Source organism: Megascapheus bottae, chromosome 24 (genome assembly GCF_031878675.1).
Source record: "Megascapheus bottae isolate mThoBot1 chromosome 24, mThoBot2.hap1, whole genome shotgun sequence".
In the NCBI taxonomy this organism is placed as follows: Eukaryota; Metazoa; Chordata; class Mammalia; order Rodentia; family Geomyidae; genus Megascapheus; species Megascapheus bottae.
The window spans coordinates 17753871-17777858 of NC_143532.1; the positions used below are offsets into that span (position 1 = coordinate 17753871).

The following is a 23988-nucleotide window of genomic DNA, read 5'->3' on the forward strand; positions in this document are numbered from 1 at the left end:
TCTCCTACATCTTTAAATAATATGTTTAATTTTTATTTTGCCATTGCCTTTTGTTTTGGGAAGTGTTGAAGAGATTTCCCTGTGTAGGAAAATGCTGACTTCAGCTGAAAAGGTGGACAATTTTATTTTAGATGGTGTTGGGAAACTCAAGCTTGAAAGCAAGACATAATCTGCAGAAATCCTAGATGTATGGTCACTGTGGAGGAGAGGGGGTGATTGTCGAATATGCAGAAAATGCCATCTAATTTTGGCTCCAAGCTGGTGCTCTACCACTTGAGCCACATCCCCACTTCTAACTACAATGCAGATTACAGTCATTCACACTGCAGACAAGGGCTGAAATGTTGCCATTTTAAATACTGTATTGACAGATCTTTAACAAGAAGAGGAATACTATGAATTATGATTCAGTTCTTAAAAGAAAACTGAAAACATTAAAAAATATAATGTACAATGTTTGAGGATGAATAAATAGTCCATTTGGGTGGCATAGCAGTGCTTAACTGGAGATATAGTAGGAAATGTATTTTCCAGAAGATAATTTGAGGATATTTATCAAAAAAATTGTGAGAAATGAATAAGATGTAGAATAACACAAAAAAGTATCTAAACTGTACTACAAAGTCAAAGAGAAAGTAGAAGACATTGAGAATAAGACAGAAATCAGGCATTAAAAATATTAAAAACACTGTGAATATACACACACATATATTTTTTATTGTTTCCCACTAAGGAAAGATAAAATTAAAATCATACCCTTAGCAAAAAATATAGCACTCAGGTCTTCTAATTTTTATTTAAAATGGGAAGGTTGGTTTCATGCCTGGGTTGAAAATAAGAAGAAAACACTTAAAGAATTATGTAAATAATATGTAAGTCTATACCCCAGTGCCACTGAAAGGACTTTCAGTAGTGACAATTGAGACAATTTGGGTATCAAGGCTAAAATTAAGAGCAATGAGCTATCTCAGAAAAATTTGTGCAAAAACTAATGCAAATAAATATAAAATTGAACAAACAAATGGAAGAGAAAAGAAATCATTTCCTTGCAGTTGGGTATCAACTAATGAGTCCAGAAGAAATAGTGAATTTGGAAAATCATTCATAGAACTAACATATTGATAAGAAAGGTAAAATTTGAATAGTTTAAAGGTATCTGCCAACAAATGACATTTGTCATCAGAGGGAAAAATCATGTAGAGATAAATTAGACATTCTGATTGTGCTTGTCTATTCTTGCAGCAATTAAAACATACCTTAGATTAGGTAATAGTTACATAATAGAAATGTATTCCTCATTGTTGAGCAAAGTAAGAAGTGCAACTTTAAATCTTGGTAGCTTCAGTGTCTCATAAGGAACAGCAATATGGTCCCTCTGCTGTCTCTGCATATAGCAGAAAGAAACAAAGGGACAAAGTATTCAAAGGCATTAAAATCATTCATGAGAGCATAGCCCAATCTCCTGAAATCACTATTGCATTGGGGATTAAGTTTCATAAAAGTTTTGGGCAGACACACACAGACTACAGCATCAAACATTCATCATCAGTATTTGTGCTGATGGGAATCTTTTACCTTTAGAAGTGATACACTGAAAAGGATTGAGTACTATTTGACTATTTGTTGGTACTTTTTCCAGAAATGTTTCCATGAATTTAATCATTAAGAGATAACCACAAATTTAAAACGTTTTTCAAAGTAACTATCCCAAAACTCTTCAAATTTGTCATGGCCCATAAACACAAAGAAAAATCTGAAAGCTGCTCTTGATTACACACTATAGATAATGAACGGTAAGTACAATGTGCAATCCTGCATTAGTCCTGTGTTGGGGTTTTTAGTCCTGGGTCCCTCCTGACCCGCAGGAGGGATAGAGATAACACGGCCCAACCAGGACCGAGAAAGAAGGCAGCAGACTGACCGCCCTGCACCCTGCCCTAGCACCCAGCCCTCCCTCCTGGAGGACAATCAGACACGGGTCAAGGCAGGAGCTCATTTATTGAGGAAGCACATTCAGGAGCCTATCAGCACAAAGGTGGGCAGAGTTGGGGAGGTCCACGTGTTTACTCTCACTATAGGTCTCAGCAGAGAGTGATAAAGCAATAACACATTCGTACCCAATGGTAATCAAGTCTCAGCAGAAAGTGATTCACAATACCAATGGTGTAGCTCAAAGTTAGGCATGGCGTTCATACATGACAGCTCATTTCTTTGTGTGGTTATCTTACTCAGTGATGCAGATTCATGGGCCAGCCTGACCCTGCACTGGGCTCCCAACAGTCCTGACATAAATGAAACACAAAAATGTGTTAGGATAACTCACTAAGTGAAATAATGACTATGAGAATGTATGTATGGTGATTTATTCAAAGTTCTAACCATTGTGTTCTTAGGAATTACACAGCGAAATATTTGTAAGAAAAGAATATAATATCTAGCTTCTTTTCAAATATTTCAAAGTAGTTATATAACATTACAAATGATAAATTCAGGTATGGTGGAATACACTTGTAATTCCTGTCCATAGGAAAATCAGAGGCTGAAAGAAAACAAGTCAGTACTAAAGAGCATCACGTTGTCCCAGATAAAGTCTGAACATGTAGCTTAGTTTTCCATGTGTAACTTGCATTTTAAGTAAGCATTTATGCATGTTCACATGAATTAGATTTTTATTTAGACAAATATATCATTTGCTCTCAAAATTAAAGACAATGGAATAGTCATAGGTATAATATTTTAGTTATGTGTTTGATTTGTTAACTTAAACCAGATAAACAAATTAAAAGATACCCATGTGTTACTGGCAACCTATATGTCAAATGTTAGTACAATTTTTTTTTTTGCCAGTCCTGGGCTTGAGCTCAGGGCCTGAGCACTGTCCTTGGACTTTCTCAAGGCTAGAGCTCTACCACTTGAGCCTCAGCACCACTTCTGGCTTTTTTCTATGTATGTGGTAACAAGGAATCGAACCTGGGTCTTCCTGCATGCTAGGCAAGCACTCTACCACTAGGCCAAACTCCCAACCCAAATGTTAGTACAATTTTAATTGCTAAGAATGACTCAAGTGAAGTATTGCATGGTTTGTCGCTTGTCCTGGTTCTTGTTAATATTGAAGGTGGACCTTTAATGCATGTTATTAGTAAGTTGTTTATGACACACTGATTATATTTTCAAAAAGCATCAAATATATAATTCACCTGTTTTCTTCCCGACTTTCTAACAGGAAGTCACCCTGGGTCAGGTTTTACAAAATTGCTTTCAGACAAAACAAAAATAGTTAAGTATATATGAGGTAAAAAAATGTGGATACATGTATAGATGTGTGAAAGGAGCTTTACACATCAAAATATTGCTCTGTATATAGTTTCATTTCTTTAGCTATTCTAGCACACAGCTTGTATATGTTGACTGCCCTGATATTGTACTGACTTAGCTTGGACTTAGTGCTGTCCTGATAATGTCTTTCAAGGACAGACTCAACTTTTACTGGATTCTACAAGTTTCTACTAATCATTTTTATCCCTGAGTGTCTACAAGGAGCTCAGTTAATGGGATAAGTCTACATATTAAATTTTAGCCAATGTACTTCTCTATATGCACTTCCTTTGTTGGATAGTAAGCTTGAGGATAGCTTCTAGAATATACTCCAAATAAGGCAATATAAATTTAAAAAGTATACTCCCCATCGTGCTCTAAATTAGCTAGTCAGAAGACACCCAGAACAGTTGGCTCATTCTAGCAGCCTAGAAGAATGGTTCAGAGCATAGTATGTGAACTTTAACCCTGACTTTGCAGTCTACTAGTTAAGGGACCTATAGCATACTGTTTTGTGTGTATGTGTGTATGTGTGTAGGAAAGACAAGAGAAAGAAAATTTTATTAAAGAATTTGAAGGATCAAAAATATGTTCCTAAACTCTGTGGAAATATCTTGGTAGAGCTACAGATCTTCAAAAAATTTAACACTTGGAATTATATAGATATTTGCCATTATGGTGCCACATATCAATAAAACAGAAAATACATAATTTGCAAAGAAGTAGACAGTTATTTGGGCCATGATATATATATATATATACACATGTATATGTATATGTGTATACATATATATGTATATGTATATATATAGTTGGAAATAAGGTAGTATTTGTTCTGAACCAGATTGGAAGTCCTGTTTGCACTTTAAAGTGATCATATAGTTACTTCCCTGAGGATCATTTCCTGTGAGTATAAACTGAACTGGTAAAATTACCAGATGGACTTTTTATTTTATATAAGGAGGTAAACTTCTGTTCACAGAAATAAAGGTTGTGTTAAGACTCCTGTGCAAAATTATTGGGAGATTGAGAGCCATCTGGCTCTAAAACTTCCTTAAACAAAATGACCACTAGTTTGCATTGCTAAAGAGAAGATTTAAGGGAGAAGATGAAGTGGCTGATCTATGGAGTTCTAAGACAAAAATATGGGAAAAAAAGAATAAACATGAATAACCAGTTAACACTTGACATGATAACAACTGGTTCTGACTTGAATGCAATATTTAAAAAATTGTCTTTATTTGTACAAAGGAGTTTCCATCTAACAAAAAGCTGACTTTAAGGAAATAAATTAAAATGTTAGTGACAGAAAAAGAATGAAACCAGGCTCCATGGTTTCCCTCATTTGTAATAATTTGTACACATCTAGGGTTCTCCTGGCCAAGGATCACAATAGCTCAAAACCTAGATACGGATGGCCATTTAATATGAGGCTAAGTGAAATGAACTCTAGGATATGGAATAAAGTTTTATCTTTGTGATAGTTGTTCTTAGTGTAGTATGTGAAATTATTTCTTTTCTCTTTTTCTCCGTATGGTTTATCTCATGTTATTGTATCTGACTCTATTACCTAGTATAAAAAAGAAAAAGAAAGAAAGAGAATGTAACCATCTTAATTATAGAAAAATTTGAAAATAACAATGGTAAATAATGGTATGGGAGTGGGATCTGAAACTTTTGAAGTTGGGGATGCTAGTATTGCATCAGAACTGATTTCATACAACCATAAGCTGGGAGTTAATAAAGCCAAAGTATGTAATAGAGATATGAGAAATTTAAAACAAGAGCTATCATGTAGCCTGCAATATATTGGCAGTGAGACAATTTGTACATGTCTGGGAAGTTATAAAATTATTTTACAGATTTACCATCAGTCAAGATTTATTTATTGAACATTAACTTGGGGTTGGGTTTTTATAAATGAAATGGATAATTAGATATGAATATATTTTCAGATTATTTAATTAAGCAGTCAATCACACTGTCATTGGATAATAACAGGTACATTTTTTCTTTGCCATAGATATATTAGAAAGAAAAACTCACCTTTTCATTTATTTCTGACAAATTAACTACCACTAAACAGCTTCCTTAAATCTTGTTTTGAAGAATTCAGGATATAATTATGTGATTTTCAAATCCTCATTTATGTCTATATTGCTTATGAGTCTAATTTAGGTAAATTTCTTACCTTCTCATGAGGTCTTATTACACAAAACACTTATCCTTTTCTCTTTTATTCTTTCCTTCGGCTTTATCCTTCAGGAAACAATTATAAACACATTTCTACATTGTTTCTTCTTCTGAGTATTGAGTTTACTTGAACTTCTGTTTTGCCTCCTTCTTAGACTGGAAGACACTCATTTCCTAGTCCTTTAAGAATCAAATTAAAGATCATTTACCAAAGGACTTTTATGACCTCGGCGCTTTGTCATTCCTTCCCCCCTCTCCCCAGGGGTAGGGGGAGGATCTTATGTGTCACCTTGTCCTAACACTCATGGCCTGACCTTGCTTCCCTACATCATAGTAAAGCTTGTCTTTTGGACTAAGAAGTTGGTGAACTCAAGTAATATCCTAGCCATATTGAGGTTCCCAAATCCCCCAGCAATAGAGTCACCAGCATTCAGTGAACGGAGCTAGAAGTCAGTTTAATAGCAGCACAGTATCTACTGTCCATCTTCAGGTTGTTGGAGAGCAGCCTTGACCTTCGTGGGGCTGAGCTTTTAAAGAACAGTGCCACACACAGGTGATCCTGTTCACCAGGAAAACACCACACCCATGTGGTCGAGCGGGTTAAGTATTTTTACAAAAAAACACAAAACCAGAATTAGACAGCTAGTCCTGATAGGCTACTACACTCAGAAACCACGCTAGATATGCATGTTTATTATCGTTGGAGATCACATATAGGAGTTCAGTGTTTGTTTATTTGGGACATGATGAATAAATTGTTAAATGGGTGGATAGATAAATTTATTAAAATTCAAACTGACAAGTGTAACTGTAACAGGTACCACCAGGAGTTTCGATGGAGTAGAAGTAAGATATAGAACAAATGAGATGTTGCCTTTTCCCTTAAGTTAATAAATGAGATGTTGCCTTTTCCCTTAAGTTAATAAAACTTTTTCTTGTGAACATACAAATGACTTGGGGAATAAAATATACTATTTTCAGTACCAACAAAAGTTCAGTGGCTTGCTCAGAAATGGCACTACCAAGACTCTAGTCTACACTTTGTTGAGGTTTTCCCTTCTGAAGTGATTTAATCAAGGAAAACAACATCATGAGAGATAAGACAGATGATTTTAGAATCAGCCTAGAATTTGGATTTTATCTTAGTGAACATAGCTAGTTTTGATTGAAGTAGTAGTAACCATGCTTTTCTAACAATAATAAATAACTAATGTTAATATGGATAGTTTTGATGAAAATGTATCAAGATAATTAAAAACTGTGGATATAAAGGTTACATGGTGACAATACTTGAATCATCATCCACCATATATCTGTAATATGCCTATGCCTATGCATATACATTTACATGTAATACTGACAAACCAAACAGAATTATTAAATTTATTTTCTCAGACCAACTGCTAGGGAGAAATATTAATCCAGATTAATCAATATTGTGTTTGTACATATGTCTATGATTTGTATATAGGAAGCTTCTCTCCCATAAAATGTTTGCTCTGGTGTTACCATGATGTTTTGAGATCCACAGCTCACAAGCTAAATGAACATGTTTCATTTGTGGCCTAAACATTTTCATGGTATATACTGATTTGATTTGGGAATTTATACATTGAACTTCCCATTGGATAGGTATGCTAGGTTGGGAGGGAGATAAGAAGAATATCATCAAAATGGCTGTTTTTTTTTTTTTTTTAAGTCTATGAATGTGTCTGTTTGTTTCACCCTGATTAAGCTGCAGCTCGTGTTAACCTTGGCGAATGTGTCTCTTTTCTTGATTTAATTGCGATTGCCTGGAGTTTCAATCTGCATTCAGTGCTGTGACAGCTTAGAAAACAACAGTGAAACAAAACCCAAAGAAGGCTAAGAATTAGGTGGGAAACTGAGAAGTGAGGGTTTCCACTCTGGGCAAGTTGTACATTTCCCTAACACAAATATTTCCCTCTCTGGAAGTTCCCAGTTTTCCTTTGCTTTTATACAAGCATTTTAAGTTTTATTTACAGAACAAGGTAAGCATGTGATTCTCAACAACAGGTTTTCTAAGTGTTACCAACTGTGAAATGGAAGAATAGCTTAATTGACACATGAGAACTTAAAACAACAAACCATGCTTGCCTTAGGCTCTGATGCTTAAAAGCCTGATGAAGCAAATAATTATTTGGGGCTTTCCAGTTGTTTGTACATACTCCTGATGCAAGACGCCTCTTTAGATAGTCAGTCTGCTCTTGTTTCCCTGGAAACTTACTCTTGAGAATAACACAGTCAAAAGGACTTTTACATGAGACAGATCTCACTATGTAGACAAGGTTAGCCTTGAACTCATCTTCTTGCTTCTGTCTCCTGAATGCTGTATGTGTAGGCATCCACCATCACATCTGTCTCAAAGGGACATTTTTAACTCTGAGAGGTTCTTATAAAGTATCTTTGGTGAAATGGCTAAACAGTGAGGGAAAAAAAATCAAGAATGTGCAAGGAAAACCAAGTGGAAACTCAAGGGTGCCTAATGACAATGCCAAAAAGGAAAAAGAAGAAAAGAAAAAAGTGTTACCCAGATAGGTTCAGTAACAAAGGGCTTAGAAATCAGTGTGGATTAACTTAAATGGCAGTCCTCAAAGAGGTAGTCAAGAGCTACCATCTTCAAGGGGGCCAGAATTTCCTACAAACTGGGTAGTCTTTTAGTACTTTAAGGATCACCCCCATATTGCCATATGAATCACTAGAATTGCTGGGTGTTGGAGGCTCAGATCTGTAATGCTAACTATTCAGGAAGCTGAGATCTGGAGCACTGTAGTCAGAATTAACCTGAGCAGGAGAGTCCATGCAATTCTAATTTACCACCACAAAGCTGGAAGTAAAGGTGTGTCTCAAGTGGTAGAGAGCCAGCGTTGAATGAGGGACAATATTTAGGCTTCAAGTTCAAGCCTCAGTACCAAAACAAACAAAAAATGATCACTAAAATTGTATAACACGCTTTGTTGTTTACAAGAATAGCTAATTCTTCCCTTTCCCTATCTCTTTGGAAATCCACTCTTTCCTTGGCTTCTGTGATATGTGATTAAGTGCACTCTTGTCCTCCCCTTTTGGTTCATCTCATCCTTAGAACTCACATCCAGAAATGTCAAGAAACCATCACCTACTGCCTTCTGAATGGTACCACTAAGCTACCCTGTGCTGCCTCAAGTTGTATTGCTAACAGCAATTCTCAGTTCCCAGATCAACTCCTTTTCTTAATCTCTAAGGACATTTAACAGGGTCTTCAGCATCTGGGCCATGACTCTCTTCAATGCTTTCTGGTCTCTTCCATCTTTCTTTCTGACCACATTCATGGCCTATCCTTTTGGTTGAATTACAAATGTCGTTAGCACCAACAGAAGGGAATGAGAGGCAAGATTATATATTTTTTAAAATGTTCAATTATTTTGCTTTAGATGCAAATTTCTTATGTCTAGGGGATTTCCTGTGTGGGATTTTAATTCCTTTGTTTAGAAATATTCATTTTTTAGTTCATTTGTGCATGTGGCAGATGCTCTCAAAGATTTCCTTCCAAAGAATATTTATGTTGTTGTGTTTCTTGGAGTTGTCTGTGTGCAGTTTCTCTGTGAACATTGCATGATTACCTCTCTTGAATTTTTTTGGAATTCTTGTTCTCACCTGTGTTAATAATAACTATCTCATAAGCAATTGTGAAAGAAGTCTTAGATATAAAGCTAAAGTAATAGAGTTGCTGGATAAACACTGTGGGTGGTGAATGTCTCCAACACGATTGCTGTTATATTTGTTATGTTTTAAGGAAATAGAATGTCTGTGATGAAAGACACAGATTGAAGGATAAACTAAAATGTCACAACAATGGCATCTGTAGTAAACACATGAAAAGCAGTTGAGCCTGTAACATGAAAATTTTTGTTGCTACTATTGACATCAAAGCCAGGAGTTCCTAGGACACAGACTGATGTGAGCACTTAGACAAAAACCTGCTTTAGCATCATTCATAGCCACTAATAGAACTCCTTTCATCATGGTCTGATTATTGATACAATGAGATCTGGGTCATTTAGAAAATAACTGTACATTTATCTTCACTTCCTTTAAGAAGACAATGAAACATGCATGCCATTAAGCCAGTTTTAAAATTGGTAATATTTTAAGGTTAAAAAGATATGATTTAAGTGGAACAATTTAGAAAACTGACAGGAAAAGTGTGGGGGGAGCCTTGCATAAGAATTAATGTCCATAGAGAATATCAAGGATTCTGAGAAAAGAGAAAAAAACAATTCTCCTAAGTTGGCATCTTATATTTCTTCCTACTTTGCATGCATGCTTGGTATGCAGGTACCAGGCCACAGGTGGAAGATGTTGAGGACCATTATACAACATAAATGTTTATAATATATCATAATTAGCAGCACACCTGTGGTAAATAACTTTGTGAGGTTCTTGCTCAAAGATGCTGGAAATGCTCAGAGGAAAAAGCAAGAAAAAAACCCCTTATTTTTAACCTACTGTTGGATGGGATCCAATGTACGTGTTTTATATTGATAAAAACACTTGTAAAACTATGTGGCATGAGTTTGTCTTTAATACATTTTATGCTCCACCCATCCATAGCCAACCCTTCCAGCTACAAATATTGGGATCTTCATGAAGCTTAGGGGTTGTATCTTCTTGTGTCACCTTGTCTTCTTTTTAAAAAAGAAAACAAAATGTCTTGGGTTAAACATTTCTTTTCAAAATCAAAGCAATTTCTTGACAAGTCAAGAAACTATAATTCACAAGTCAAAAATTTTAATTATTATACATTGGATATCAATGACGTTGTCACTAAATAGTAAACTGGCAGCTTGCTTATTACTTTATCACAAATAAGTTTATTTTCTTTTTTCAGCCATTTTGTTTTATTATTTCCAACTAATTCAGACGTATCCCAGAAGAAACAAATATTTGGGCTTCAGAAAATTTAAGGTCAGTATTTTTGGGAGTTATGCAAAATACACAAAATCTATTTATTTGAACAGCCTCCTTAAGATATTTTTTCCACGCATCCCCCCACATTCCATTCTCAAAAGATTGATGTTATAGTAATATGTTTCAACCTTACAACAATGGACAAATGTAAGAAAAACTCTGAGCCGGGGTAGCTATCTTAAGAACAGTTTTTGAAAAACTAATTCTGAAGATTTTTTTTATTGTAATCCACAATATCCCCTTGTATAAATCTGGATCTAAAAGAAATTGAAATCCTAATGGTGTACATATATATATATATATATATATATTCTTGTTTACTTTCCCTTTCTTCCTTCACTGTACAGTGAAAATGCTCACCATCCCTACATTGGTTGAAAGTCACTTGGGAAGCCAATGGATAACACATATAAGAGCTGAAAGAGAAACATCCGGGGTACTGCATGCTCAATTTTATTCTGTTTTATTTTTATTTGTTCTGATGGCACCTACATTGTTTAGGTTTTATTTTCATTGTGCATATATATATATGTATTTATATATGAGACCTGTACATATATATATATATACATATATGAGACCTAAATACTTTTTAAATAATTTTGCTTTAGTACCAACAAATGAAGAAATTACCTGAGCTTTTGTGTTGGCTTATTCCATATATTTCCATCAAACAAACTCATCAACGGATAAAAAATAATCTTAGATTATCACACCTCTCATCCTATGGAGAGATAAAATTGATAATGGGACAAAGATATTACATCTTGCTCATGCCTGTAAGCCTAGCTACTCAGGAAGCTGAGATCTGAGGATCAAGATTCAAAGCCAGCCCAGACACAAAAGGACCTGAGACTCTTATCTCCAATTAACATCTAGAAAACGGGAAGTGGGGCTTGGCTCCAGTGTAGGGTGGTAGCCTTGAGCTGAAGAACTCAGGGACAACGCCCAGGCTGAGTTCAAGCCCCTTGACCCACAAAAAATAAATGAATAAATAAATAAATTACATCTTGATTGTACAAAGTCTCATGAATCAAGCCAGGTGGCTGTAGCTCATGCCTGTAATCCTAACCATCCAGGAGGCTGAGATCTGAGGGTCACAATTCAAAGTCAGCTCAGGCAGGAAAGTCCAAGAGACTCTTTTCTTCAGTTAACCACCAGAAAATTGGAAGTGGAGATGTGGCTCAAAATCATAGAGAAATAGCCTTGAATTAATGGCCTCAGGGATAATACCCGGGTCCTGAGTTCAGTCCCATGACGAGAGAGAGAGAGAGAGAGAGAGAGAGAGAGAGAGAGAGAGAGAGAGAGAGAGAGAGAGAGAGAGAGAGAGAGAGAGGGAGAGAGAGGAATTTCATGAATTAATGTTTTGACTATCAAAGCCTGGTCTGGCCACATTTAATTATTTTTTATTCCAACACAGAAGTTAACATTTGAAATTGTGACTCTCTTACTGGTCAGAGGTGCTCACAAAGAATTGGCAAGGGCTAAACAGCTCAGCGAGGCTGAATGTTGATACAGTTTTAAGAGAGAGGGAAAATCTTTACCCCATGAACTCAGTGAGGAAGAAACACAGCCAGAGGCCATATCAACAGGGATTTAATGAGCCATGGGACATAAAGTCTAATAGAGAGCAAAGCATATTAATGAGCTCAAAGCTCATGTTCACCCTCAACCAATTAGTCTGAGAAGACCAGCCTGGTGCCCCTTTCTCAGTTCCCCTGCAATGCACAGTGAAAGCTGTAGAGTGAAGGTCACAGCACTTCACACAAGAGCGCCTCATCACCTGGACAATGCTGAAAATCTTTTGTCCAGAACTCAAGGCACTATGCATTAGAGCCAAACTTACTTCCTATTCCTGGTACGTTTTTCTTCTTGAAAAATAAAATCTCATTTCATCCGTGGTATTTTCAACTTGGAACTTTCCAAGGGCTAGAATACACTTCCATAAAAATATGTCTAAAGAGCTGATAACATGGTGAGCTTTTATTGAAGCCTGAGGGGAGTCTAATGATGAGCTAAGGGATACAGTTCAGAGGTTTTAGGGTAGGATCCTGGTGTTTGGGGCCAATCTTTGCAAAGTTATCCCCAGCTCTGTGGAATTTCAATCTCTGCTTACTTTAATAGGATTTCACCTTTGACTTTTCCCTCTCTTTTTATGATTTATTTGAATGGTCCAGGCAAGATCTTGAAATTTACTTTTCAAAACTTTCCTGAAAAATAAAGTAAGAGGAATTTACCCTTTTCATACTGCCATTGGGCCATATAGCTTACTACACTGCCATATAAATAAACCAGTTATTCCACTGTGTCCTAGTTATTCAAATCCCACTCATTCTCCAAGAAGAAATTCTAATATGAAATCTATTCTATGTATACATGCTTTGTCTACATCTTCATAGGTGCCAAAAATTTTGAGTGGTGGTAATATTGGTGTTTAGTTCAATGGGTTGCTTACAGAATTTAATAAGACTATATGCTTTATCCAAGTACTAGGTAAATTCTGATCTGCAGAACTCAGAATTAGCATAATAACTTGTACTAATGACAATTTAGGTACTCTAATCAGGACTCTGCAAGTCTAAGAGGTATCTTTCACAAGTGAGAAGCAGGTGTTGAAATATTAAACTACTCCTGAACTGCGAACTCAATATTTTCAGATTGGTTTGTTTTCTGACTCTCAACTTAAAGTAAATACACTGGACTCCCATGAACTATGTTTCAGAGACAATTGTGAGGCCTAGCCAACCTGAAAGTACAGGTGCAGATGGTCATGGAGCTAAGAAGAATTAAGTCTGGTGAAAGCTTGTAGGGCTTTGTCATGCCACAGGGAATGGTTAGCACAAGATGGAATTCATCAGATCTGTTTGGAGTTTTGACTTTGCCATATGGGTTCAGACAAAACTGAAATGCAAAATAGAATTCTAAATCATTCAAAACTGTGAATGAAAACTGCCAAGTTTCTGTAGCTTTAAGTATGAGGTAATGAGGCCAAAGGAAAGCAAAACAGGTGCCTCCCCTCCACCAAGAGAAAAAAAAATATCATTCTCTTTGACTGATACTTTATCAACACTCGCTATCAGATGTGATCAAAAGACAATAGGGAAAATAATAAATGACAAAGAAAATGGAGGAAAAGGTATTTGTTTTCAGATACACTCAAAGCATCAGGGGATAAGTTCTATGCTTAGAATAAGGACATGAATGTGGCTCTTTTCATCCAATCATTGTACTATCCAGGGCAAGTCAAATTTTAGTTGTACAAATAGCTGATGTAAGCCTTCCTTAAGTCACGTGTGTTGGTTTGTTTAGGGATTTCACAAGAATGGTGGGATTGGGAGAATTGATATAAAGTAGGAGAAGGAGGAGGAGAAGGAGGAGGAAGAGGAGGAAGAGGAGGAGGAGGAGGAGAAGAAGGAGGAGGAGGATCACAAGGATACCTGAATTTTGAGAGATGTTTCAGAGACTAATTACCATAAGCCTCCCCCCTCTCACTCTCGCTCTCTCTCTCTCTTATAGATATATATATATTTCCAACTTTCAAATAAAAATAGCCAATGATATCAAGTTTTATACATTGTCATACAATGCAATTTATTTCATTGCCAATATTTCCACTTCTTTTTTAAACTAAGCCTATGTAATGTTTTTTTTTTTTGTGAGATGGCAAGACACATTTGTGTGTCTGTATACCTCCTCATTTTATTTATGTGTACAAGAAAATATTCACTAAGATTGGTACTTTATAAGAGATTTAGAAAAGTTCCTGAACCCCAGACTTGGTCTCCCATATGGTTAACATATTACAGAAATTTTCACAGGCTTCAAGACTAACCCGTAACAGTAAGGGGATGATTTACTATGGTCATACACTTTTCAAAGATCTTTCATGTTTTCGTTTTTCTCATTTTATCTCAAAGTAAACACAAGTTCATGTTTGGTTGTCTGAAAATAATGGAGAACTCTTTTGTATCACCCAGTTTGACTCCATGATAAAATCTGTAGAAGAATATCACAACCAGCATAGGGACACTGGTGTAATGGAGGGCAGAGGTCCTCCCTACATATACATCTTCCTCCATGTCCTCCTTAGGGATCACAATCACTTTCACCCCAAAGCCACACTCTTTGCCCACTCAGCAACCACTAATTGCCACTTATTTCTGTCGGGTCATAGGGCTTGAACTCTGGGCCTGGATGCTATCCCTGAGCTCTTCAGCTCAAGGCTAGCGCCCTACCCCTGGAGCCACAGTCCCACTTCCAGTCTTCTAGGGATTATTTGGAGATAAGGGTCTCTCAGTCCCCACCTGGCTTTAAACTGCAGTCCTCAGATTTCAGCCTCCTGAGTAGCAAGGATTACAGGCAGGAGTCAGTGCATCCGGCTGCACTACATTTTTAAAAGATATCTTGCTTAATAATAGGAGGCCAGTACGTCAGGTCTTTTAGTTTCTGTAAAATGCTGTCACTGACATTTGACAAGTACTTTCCAATTTTAAAAAAAGTATTGCAATTTGTATCATGCTTAACATATGAAAGATTATTTCCCTCTCTGTATCTTGAAGGTACAACATTTCTCTTTGTCTTCAATAATCAGAGGTTCAATATGATTGTTAGTATAGTATGTCTCTTTGGATTTATCTTCCCTGAGTTTCTCTGATTGTTCAATTGCATGGCTTATATATTTTTCCAAACTTAAACATTTTCAGTTATAATTTCAAATATTATTCCAATTCTTCAGTCTATCCTGCTTCTGAATTTCAAATGAAGGAAAGGTAAATCTTTTCTAAAGTCCCACAGATGCATGGGACTTAGTTTATTTCCTTCAGAACCAGTGATACTTACTATTATTTTTAATATTAACCAACCCAGACAGACTTGAAAGAGTATAAGCCACATGATCTTCAATTTTTTTTTTAAGAAAAACAAAACAGTTCAACACACACACACACACACACACACACAACACAACACAGATTTAAAAAATACAATAAAAGTTACTATCTAAACTACAAGAATATCCTTGGTTTAGGATGTCATTTTTTTTTTTTTTGCCAGTCCTGGGCTTGAGCTCAGGGCCTGAGCACTGTCCTTGGACTTTCTCAAGGCTAGAGCTCTACCACTTGAGCCTCAGCACCACTTCCGGCATTGTTTGTTTGTATGTGGTACCAAGGAATCGAACCCGGGTCTTTGTGCATGCTAGGCAAGCACTTTAACCACTAGGCCAAACTCCTGGCCCTAAGATGTCATTTAAGGACTATGTCTTGGTAATGTAGAGTCAGACTTGATGAGTGAGCTTATGATCAGAATTTCAGACACATATCTCAATTATAATTATCCATTTTAGAGTCCAGCAAATGTTCCTGTCTCAGGATCAAGTGAAGCAAGACAGCTCATACATTTCATCTTGTGATAAACGACTTCACCCTGAGATGACTCCACTCTGATATTGAAGGTGCATTATAGTTCAGCAAAAAAAAAGAGAAATGTCAAAACTGTTTCCCGGACTTCAGGGGAAAATGCCCCCCCTCATATGTCTTGATCAGCCTGTCTTTAGTGAAGCTCTGAATATTGACTACTCTTGCACTCCAGTAAATGTATTTCTTTCCAAGACTTAGAGGATGTCCTAAAGACACAATTTTGACTATTTCTGAAATCTGAGGGTTGATTTTTTTTTGAGGGTACTAACTGGGGATTGGACTCAGGGCCTCATTCTAGGCTTTTCCTTCCAGGCTAGTACTCTACCACTTGAACCATACTTCCATTTCCCATTTCTGGCTTTTAGTTGGTTACTTAGAGATAACAGTCTCCTAGTCTTTTCTGTTCTGGTTGATTTTGCTTTGTAGTCCAGGAATAGCAGGCCTTACTGTAGCAATGTTTCAGTGAATTTTTAGGTCACATAATTCAACATCTACTTGAGGAAGGGGATCAATAAAAGGGAATTCTTATCACATAAAACTCTGCAAAAGTGAAGAGTTGTTCAAAATCATTTTTTCCCAGGAAACATCTGTTGAGCATCTCTTTATCTGTTTATAGTCAATTCTTCTCTCAACCTTGTGATTTTACCTGGCGGTAAGAGTTGTCTTCTCCATTTCTTAAGAGACCTATAGGTTTTGAGACTTGTCAGAGGTGGGATTCCACTCAAGTCTCTCTGTACTGAAGTCCTAGGTGTTTCCTTATTCTCTATCCACTGTCTTCTCCCTCAGTTTAAGTTACAGGCCACAGGTCCCATCCGGCAAACTGAGAATGCTTTCAAGGATATTTTGAAAGGAGCACAGTGCATCCCTGTGGCCAGCTGAGTAAACAGCAGGAAATCCAAGTTAGGGATTTCAAGGGAAAGGGAAGATTTGGCAGATGTAATAATGTTTGCCTTCTGAATACATAAAGAATGTTGTCCTTTGTGATCTCAGAGATTCTTAAGTAAGGCAACTTTTTTCTTAGACTTAGATTTCAATAACTTCTGTGCGTGTATGTTTGCATGTGTGTGGACACCCGTGTTCTTGTATGAGTGTGTTCTGTAGTAAGATTTTTAGAAATCATTTACTATGTAACAAAACATAGGGTAGGGATCTTCTTTGTATGCAGAATTTTATTTACCCCTTACAATTTTTGTATGAGGTTAGAGCAACTCACTTGAGTTCTCATGTAAGTTAGAAAACAAAACCAAAGTTCAGAGAATAATGATTATTAAGGTATGGAGCCAGGATTGGGTCCAAGATTGAGATATGAAGTCTGGATCGTCAAATACTGTCTACACTTCTCTTTCTTCTTAATAGAAAAAGATGAAAAATATGTGGTGGCTGGAGTAATAAAATTAATTGAGGATTGGCTTCCATAGTTGGTACAATTAATTACTTATGGCAGCTCTTCAGCCTCAACGTTATATAGCACAAACACACACACACACACACACACACACACACACACACACACACACACTTCTTTTACCTATTGAAAGCTGTTCAAAGACAACGGTAGAAGATCCTTTTATTTTCCACCTTATTTCTTTGGAATCAACAGAATGTATTACTTCTCACTAAGAGATCTTGCTGTTTTTATTCTGTAAGGCCCTTCAATTTGTGCAAAAAATTCTAAGTCCATATATGAATTTTGGATAGAATAATATGTCCAAAAGACAGCTAGCTCAAGTCCTTTTAATAATCTGTTCCATTAACCAATTTAGTTTGTCTCATAGAATTTTGTGCAGGCAACTAAAATTCAAGAATCTAAGCAGGTGAATAGAGAGGGAAACGGTAATCAAATATAGTCACAATCTTTAAGGTACATATGGAAAATGGAACCAGCCAGGTAATTTGAGAGGATGGGTGGCATAGGGAGCATGATGAATTGGTGGCACTGATCAAGATGTGACATGTTGAACTGAACACCTTTTGTACAATTATTTACAGAAAAGTTATATAAACAAACAACACCCCTGCAATTTACAAAGAAAATGACTATATATCTTGCTGGTGTATTTAACTACTGGGCTCAGAGTTCAAAACCTGTTCTTAATGAATGAAGCATAGGATAGGGTGCTGTTAGCTGCTAGGCAGGAACTTTTAGGGGGAAAATCCCATTCTCGTGACAGCTGATTCTTCTTCAGGTTGTTTTGTGAAAGGAAACTACAATGAAACAGCCCATCTCATCGATGTGACCTAGAGTGAATTTTACTCATTATTAAATTATAAAATTAAATCTCTTGGAAGTGGAGTTGTAGCTCAAGGCGTAGGGCAGTAGCCTTGAGCTGAAGAGCTCAGAGACAGTGCCCAGGCCCAGAGTTCAAGCCCCATGACCACAAAAAAAAAAAAAAATTAAATCTCTTCCCAGGCGGTGCTTCTGGGCCTTGCAATTACAAATTTGCTATCTGAAGAAGAATGCGCTCCGAGCATGCGCAGAAAGGTGCCCACCTCTACATTGGCTGTGAGGATGAGGCTTCCCTTATGAATATTCATGATTCTAATAAAATCCCCTTGTCTCTTATGCTAATGAAACGGTGGGAATTATCTTCAGGGCTTTCCTTACCTGTGCACGTAATAAACCTTTCTTCACTCATTGAACTCCTGATTGTATTTATTGGCTTTGAATTAACTAAGGAGTGAACCCATGGTCTTCAGTTACAGTGACACAGAGAGTGTTTTATGAGTTCTCGTTGAGAGCAGTATGCAGCAGCAAACTCCTTTATTTCATGACCTTTGTAATTATGAATCCATAATTGAGTAAGGGAAATAAAGGTGGTGGATGAGGACATTTCCACTCTCTTTGACCATTTCCATCTTATTAGAATTTTAAACCTATTAATTACCAATTAAACAAATCTAGATGCTAATCACAGTGATTCAATTTACCTAATATCATCTACTGGAGTGAGAGATTCATCACTTCGATATGATAATTAAGTTATCATAGATGTTTTGGAATGGCAAGGGGAAAAAAAATCAAGGAACCAAGCAGGAATTATGATAAAAACAAACAGCTAATATTCCTAAGGATGTTAAATACACATGCAAGAGATGCAAGGGGAAAAAAATGACTTCTAATAGGCATCCTGTCTGCAGGTACGAGGCAGGAACTCTTAGCAAAGAAGTGACAACTCAAGAAATTTCTTTGGCTATTTAGACACATAAATGTATGTTTGAAGGTCTGAGAATGCTGAATTTTTTCTACAGCCATATTTTAAACAAAAATTTGGTCTAATAACATTTCAGTACTTAAATAGTCAAATTATTTCAGAAATAACTGCAGCCTAACTTAAAACTTAATGTTTATTTGTTCTTGGCAGTACTGAGGATTGGACCTAAGGCTTCCTGCATGTGAGGCAATCAGTTTACCAGTTGTGTACCCAGTTATATCCTATGTGAAGTTAAATTCTGTTTATCATATCTGATTTGTCTAATGTTTTCCCTTTTACACTATCCCCAGTTTTTCTAACAAGCAAATCCTACAGGTAGCATTGCAGTATTTTAGAGAATGGGAGTGGTAGCTTTAAAAAAACAACAATTGAGAACTGACATACCATGATTAAGATATGAAGAGTCTTGAGTCTGTCTGACTTGGATGCTTGATAATTTTCTTAATTCCTTACAAAATATTCTACGGGAACCACCATTTTTAATTGAAAATAATAAAAGTCATATTTGGAAATCAAACTTTGGCCAGGTGCTAATGATTGACACTTGGAATCCTGGCTGGCTACTCAGCAGGCGAAGATCTGAAGGATGACAGTTCGGAGATAGCCCAAAAAGAAAAGTCTCTGAGTTTCCATCTCCATAATGACCAGGCAGTAAAAGCAGGTTGGAGCCATGTTTTTTTTTTATTGTAATTAGTAAAAGGGTTACATGATATTTGCCAGATAGAAGGTGCATTAATTCACATACATTGATACCCTTTCACATGTCTTGGTCCCCATTTCCCTCCCCCCCCACCCCCCACCCGTCTTGGTTTCCCCCCTTCCCTATCAAATTTTAAATAATCAAATACAAATAAATTCAATATATCAGATAACAAACTGAGATACTATAACAATATGAGATAACCAAGGGACAGCAAAGGAGATGAGAGACAACATAGTACATTAAGGACAACAATCATTCCTTATATGGCTTTTGTTTCAATATCCTGGAGGTCCTTTCAATTAGCTTCATACTATATGGCCTTATGTATCAAGATTTTGCTCTATTGCAGATCTCTGCTAGTAGAGCCCAAGGTTTCTACTGATTATGACGAATTAAGGAAACCATTGAGCCTAAGTTCCTTTGAGTCTGGCTTACTTCACTTAATATGATTTTTTCTAAGTCTTTCCATTTCCTAACAAATGGGGCGATGTCATTCTTTCTGACAGCAGCATAGAATTCCATTGTGTACAAATACCACAACTTGTTGATCCACTCATCAACTGAGGGACATCTAGGTTGGTTCCATATCTTTGCTATGGTGAATAGTGCTGCAATGAACATTGTTGTGCTAGTGGATTTAGTATGCCCTTGTTTCTGGATGGTTGGGTAAATGCCAAGTAGTGGAATTGCTGGGTCATAGGGGAGTTCTATGTTTAGCCTTTTGAGGCACTGCCACACTGCTTTCCATGGTGGTTGAACGAGTTTGCACTCCCACCAACAGTGTAGTAGTGATCCCTCCTGGTCCCATCCCGTCCAGCATCTGTTATTATTCGTTTTCCTGATCCTGGCCATTCTAACTGGAGTGAGGTGGAATCTTAGAGTTGTTTTGATTTGCATTTCTTTTATGACCAGAGATGTTGAGCATTTCTTCATGTGTCTATAGGCCATTTTTGTTTCTTCTTCAGAGAAGACTCTCTTTAAGTCTTTGGCCCATTTTTTAATGGGATGGTTGTTACTTTGGAGATGAGTTTTGGAGTGATTCAATTTTTTGAGTTGTTGATATATTTTAGATATGAGGCCTTTGTCCGTTGTTTGGTTGGTCAAGATCTTCTCCCACTCTATAGGCTTCCTAATTAATTTACTAGCTATGTCCTTTGCCATACAAAAGCTCCACAGTTTAATGCAGTCCCACTTATCCAGCCTTTCTCTGATTTGTTATGATTCCTGGTCCTTATTAAGGAAGTTTCTACCTGTGCCAAGGAGGCCTAGTGTATCTCCTATTCCTTCCTGTAAAGTTTTCAGTGTGTCAGCTTTTACCTCCAGGTCTTTGATCCATTTGGAGTTAATTCTAGTGCAAGGTGACAAAGAAGGATCCAACTTTAGTTTTCTGCTGGTGCTTAACCAGTTCTGCCCTCACAACTTGTTGAAGAGGCTGTCTTTCTTCCATTCTATTTTTTTTTATGGATCCATGTTTTCAGAGATAGAGTACCAGCTGAGCAAGCGACTCTAAGAAAGCATGAGGCTCAGAATTCAAACTCCAATACTGCCAAATATAATTAAATTAAAACCATGGAAAATGAGTAAGAAATGTGTGTATGTGTGACCTGCACACTTAAATTTCTAGATGCAGGATTATCGAAGGATGATCTTGCATTTGTTATCAAAGATGTTTCTATTCCTAGTTGTATTAGAAGTGTACTAGAAGTGTACACCTTTATGATACCACAGTAACACTTTTTCAAAAACATTGAGTATTCAAAGATACTCTTTTAAAGTTGACTTTTTTATTATAAATTTTGCATATGAACACTTTGCATGTTCTGATTTAATGAGGATATCCAGTGCTTTCTTCATACCATTGAAAGTCTCCTCCAGGACTCATTTGATTGCTCAGAAATATAATTGATTCATTCGCATTTACTAAATCAGGAAACCAGGAGTTGCTGAGTCCTTATTACATTTTTGATACTAAACTCTGAATTTAGCAATATATCAGACAAATGTGATCATCGCCTCCACTAAGCACCTAATCCATTTGTTAAAACATATTTTTGAGGAAGTAATTATATAAAAGGAAAAAACTAAACAAGAAGTTCAAACTTTGATACAAATAGAGATATATTTCATAGTACAAAATAAACATGTGTGTGTGTTAGGGAGAGAAAGAGAGAGGGGGGAGAAAGACAGAGAGAGAGAGAGAGAGAGAGAGAGAGAGAGAGAGAGAGAGAGAGAGAGAGAGAGAGAGAGAGAGAGAGGAAGAGAGAGAGAGAGAAGAGAGAGAGAGAGAGAGAGAGAGAGAGAGAGAGAGAGAGAGAGAGAGAGAGAGAGAGAGAGAGAGAGAGAGGAAGAGAGATGTGGTACCTGTCTCAGGGCTTGAACTCAGGGCCTAGTCACTGTCCCTGAGCATTTATGTTCAAGGCTAGCATTGTATCACTGAGCCACAGATCCACTTCCAAGGTTTTTGGTAGCTTATTGGAGATAAGAGTCTCATCAATTTCTGCCCAGGCTGGCTTGGAGCCATAGCCCTCAACTCTCAGCCTTATGTGCAATTTAAGGTTACAGCCATGAGCCAAGGACACCCAGAAATATATGACATTTTTATTGTGATATTTTTTAATTAATGAGGGAACAAGAGTTGTCAAAATGGGCTCAAATAAAAATTTAACATGTAGGGATTTATAACTTCTTCCAAACAGAAGTTATTTTTATTACTATGAGCTGTACTAATTTACATTGCTCTGGACTGGAAGCATTTACATGGCTGTCAGAATTCTTGAAGGTATTTTGAATCTTTAGACAGTGGTAAAATAGCTTAGTTGGCTGGTGTCAAATAAAGACACCCCTGGAATCAGACAACCCCAGAGGATCCCACATATTATGTGTAGCATCCTCCAAATGGAAACTTAGTGATTCCCCTTGACTATTTCTGACTCTGTCCATTTGTTCTGGCAGCTAAAAGTAAGGAATATGGGGACAAAATAAGGGGTCCTCATATAATCCTCAATAGGAAGGCATTATTAAGCATTAACAAGCATAACAGAATCCAAGGTTTTCAGCCATCATTAACAGACTGAAGCTATTATTTTTTCATTCCATTTGTAACATTGCTTCATGTCCAGGAAAGGTACTGACAAAAATCTAGGATTTCCTGTGATTCAGTGTACTGACCCACACAACTTTATGTTAATAATTTCTACCTGTTTTATTTTCAGATGTGACTTTTATTATATCTCGATTAAAATATGATTCCTATAAGATATTATGAAAGAAATTAAGAAAAAATCATTAAGCACCAGAATAAGAGACTCAGACTCTTTTTAATATTCATATCAAATTCTATTTGCATGGTTTAAATTGCTGCCATTTCTTTTCTCTGCGGCACTGGAGATACTAAGTGATTGTGGGCAGGATTTATTGGTGAGGAGTGAGTATGAAGATGTTCACTTTTCAGATGCGAAGTGCAATGGAGAACTTTATTTGCCACATTCTCCGGGCCATTGGGTGCCCACATATTTGGCCAAACATTGTTCTAGGTATTCATTGATAACTAGAATCATTGAATTGCTTGACTTCTTCAATAAAAATGCTCTTTTTCATGTGAGTGGGATGCTTACAAACTAAAAAAGACTGACAAAAGTCTGTCCTTTCCCTAAATAAGGAAGAATGGATTCATGCCTACCTGCCTCATGGCGAATATATACTTTTTCCTGTTTTGAACCTGAACTGCAGCATTGACCCTTATGTCTTAAAATGCCAGCCATCAAACTAATCACAACATCTGCTCTTTTCATCCTCAGGCCGTCCAACTAGAACTACAACTGCATCATTACTCTTCAGTCTTCAAATTCATGGGTACAAATCCAGGAACTTTTGAATTCCATAATCACATGAATAAAATTTATATAATAAAGCCTTTTCTATTTGGTCTGCCTCTATGGAGAACCCTAACAAAGAAAATGTCTACTTGTTTGCTTAAGATTTGAATGTCATCTATTTTGACCATGCTTCATTTAAGGATTTCTTGAGAATCAGAGAAAAATTTGAAATTCCAGTTCCTCATCTAGGAAATAGCACTTACATTTCTCTGTGTGAAAGTATATGGGAGTTTTCAAAATTGTGTTTATACTTACTCATATAGTGTTGGCAAAGCATAGAACATGACACAACGTAAAATTCCTTAAAAATA

The 23988-nt window shown here is 36.6% G+C and overlaps 1 long non-coding RNA gene across 1 annotated transcript; it reads right to left on the minus strand.

Annotated features, from left to right (window-relative positions):
- Window positions 1–10103: 10103 nt before the first annotated feature.
- LOC150047047 (uncharacterized) lies at window positions 10104–16795 on the minus strand. Its single transcript, XR_016539494.1, has 3 exons — window positions 16534–16795; window positions 11107–11197; window positions 10104–10190 (listed from the first exon to the last, which is right to left on the minus strand). It is a non-coding gene; the product is annotated as an uncharacterized LOC150047047 (long non-coding RNA).
- Window positions 16796–23988: the final 7193 nt, after the last annotated feature.